Consider the following 3,073-nt stretch of genomic DNA (forward strand, 5'->3'; position numbering starts at 1 on the left):
TATATATATATATATATATATATATGACAGGCTTCTTTCAGTTTCCATCTACCAAATCCATTCACAAGGCTTTTGTCGGGGCCCGAGCTATAGTAGAAGACACTTGCCCAAGGTGCCACGCTGTGGGACTGAACTCGGAACCATGCATTTGAGACTCAAACTCCTTACTACACAGCCACGAAGATATTGCTTTTGTTGTTGTTGTACGTTTCCTAGTCGTTTCTGATCCAGCGGACCTAAGCTAGAGAGGTATTTGCCCGAACTATTAGGTGTGACCCTCAGATGTAGCGTTCCAAATATACTTTCTGCTTAGCTGAAGATCTCTGACACTCAGCAGTTGATTGTGTGGAGGCCAGTGTGTCAGTCTGGGCACGCCCTTTCTCTACTGTGCATTGTTTCCGTAAAACTGTAGGAGATAAACGAAGTTGTGACCTCTATGTCAAAGGCGCAAGTGCTCTAAGAGAGAATCAAACCCGATTCATGAACCTTTACTGCTTGTATTTAGTACATGGTGCGGCATAAAAACCTACCCCTATTTTACACGACTGTTGGAATGGCGCTAGTGAAATTAGATATGTGATAATAATGTTTGTCCGTCGTAAGGCGGCGAGCTGGCAGAGTGGTTAGCACGCCGGACGAAATGCGTAGCGGTATTTCGTCTGCCGTTACGTTCTGAGTTCAAATTCCGCCGAGGTCGACTTTGCCTTTCATCCTTTCGGGGTCGATAAATTAAGTACCAGTTACGCACTGGAGTCGATCTAATCGACTTAATCCCTTTGTTTGTCCCCTCTATGTTTAGCCCTTTGTGGGAAATAAAGAAATAAACGTTAGCACGCCGGGTGAAATGCTTAGCGATATTTCGTCTGTCTTTACGTCCTGAGTTCAAATTCTGCCGAGATCCACTTTGCCTTTCATCCTTTCGGGGTCTATAAATTAAGTACCAGTTGCGTACTGGGGTCGACCTAATCGACTCCCCCACACCGCCAAAAAAGTTTCGGGCTCTGTACCTAGATTAGAAAAGAATAGTGTTTGTACGTAACTAATATCTCATCGTTTTGTGTTCGTTACCATTCTAGTTCGAACTGGTGTACATTCTTCGTTTATTGCTGAAATATTTATCAAGAATAGTGAGTCTTGGAGGAGGGTTTTTTTTCTGCACATTATTTTATTTCAAAGTATTAACCCTTTCTTGTTAATTGCAAGACATTTTGAAAATATTCTAATAGGGAATGTTGTTTTTAATAAGCCTTTCTTGTCTTAGTCCGTCTGTGTGAAGGCACGTGGCTTAGTGCTTAGGGTATTCGATTGACGACCGTAAGGTCGTGAGTTCAATTCCCGGCAGCGCGTTGTGTCTTTGAGCAAGATATTTTATTTCACGTTGCTCCAATCCATCCGATTGGAAAAAATGAGTTGTACCTGTATTTCAAAGGTCCAGCCTTGTCACAATCTATATCACGCTAAATATTTCTATGAACTGCGTGACTGAGGGCACACGTGTCTGTGGAGTGCTCAGCCACTTGAATGTGAATTTCACGAGCAGACTGTTCTATCGATCGGATCAACTAGAACACTCTTCGTCGTAGCCGACGGAGTGACCTTCTATATTCTGGGGTGTATCGCTAGGATATTTACGATTTTAACACATGGTCCCTGTACTAAAAGTCATATGAAGTTCATTGAGGACAAGTTGACTGCTAGTCTAGTTTGACAGGTGGCGCAGTCACGTTGAGACTCGCTTGGTCATTTATCATTAAATGTAGGCGGATAGTTTAGTTTATGGGGTTTATCTCCATAATTTTGGCACTCTGCTCACTGGGCGAGATTAATTATTGCCTGGGCAGTAGTTATCATCATCATCGTAATTTTACGTTGACTTTATATGCTGGCATGAATTGGACGGGATATTTAGGCAATTGTGTTAGCCTTCATTTATCTCTTTTAGACACACCTTTTTAGACACACACAAAGACAAATGTATTTATTCTAAAAGTTAGATTACACCCTCGTAAAAACAGTAATAGTAGTAAATGTAATACTAGTAAAAGCGACAATTGCAACAATGGTTGGCTTGGTGAATACGTGTCCTTGCTTTGCAATCATGGGATTCCGGGATCAATCCTATAGCATGGCACTGTGATTAATTAATTCTTACCGTTCTTAATAAAATTAAGTAAAAGGAAAAACAGGAATCTCAGCATCGAGAGATGCCTTTACTTGGGTGGTCAACGTAACATGTGGTCGGGTTTAGCACCAACACCTTGTCACACTTATAGGTCATTAGGGAATCCTCATTTAGAATCAGGCCTCCGTTTTAAGAATAACAAGATGGTCGCTGCCTTCTTCCGTCTGATTAAGCGATGGAGGAAATAAATACATTATCATCGTGATCGATTGTGACGGTAAAATTAAGCGAACTTAAGTGGCACTCCGTCGACGAATGTTCCAATTGATCCAACCAGCGGGACAGCCAGTTCGGCAAATTAACGTGCAAATGGCTGAGTACTCCACAGATACGTGTACCTTTAACGCAGATCTCGAGGAGATTCGGACACAGAATATGACAAGGCTGGTCCCTTTCTAATTACAAGTACAATTCATTTTTGCCAGCTGAGTGGACTGAGACAACGTGAAATAAAGCGTCTTGTCCAAAGATACACCGTGCTGCTGGGTATCGAACGCACGCTCTTATGACTGTAAGCTGGACACCCAAACAGCTAAGCCACGCGCCTTCACTAAGCGCAATTATTGCCAGAAATTCGTCATTAATAAAACGTGGTACTGCAACAAAAACGTAGTCTGTGATAGTCTAAATAAACAGAATGGTCATGGCTGGACTATCTTTGGTCTTAGACCTGCTTCATTAGGGACTGACTTGGAGCTGACCAACATTAATTGTAACTGACGCACTGGAGACGTCGGGTTTGAATATGCCGTCTTTGTCTTTATTTTATTATCCTGTTTACAAGTAAAACCACCAGGAGGGGGGATAGCAACAGCTGTAACGATCATTACACCTTGCTTCCTCTCTCTCTCTCTCTCTCTCTCTCTCTCTCTCTCTCTCTCTCTCTCTCTC

The sequence above is a fragment of the Octopus bimaculoides genome, chromosome 3 (genome assembly GCF_001194135.2).
Source record: "Octopus bimaculoides isolate UCB-OBI-ISO-001 chromosome 3, ASM119413v2, whole genome shotgun sequence".
NCBI classification, from domain to species: Eukaryota; Metazoa; Mollusca; class Cephalopoda; order Octopoda; family Octopodidae; genus Octopus; species Octopus bimaculoides.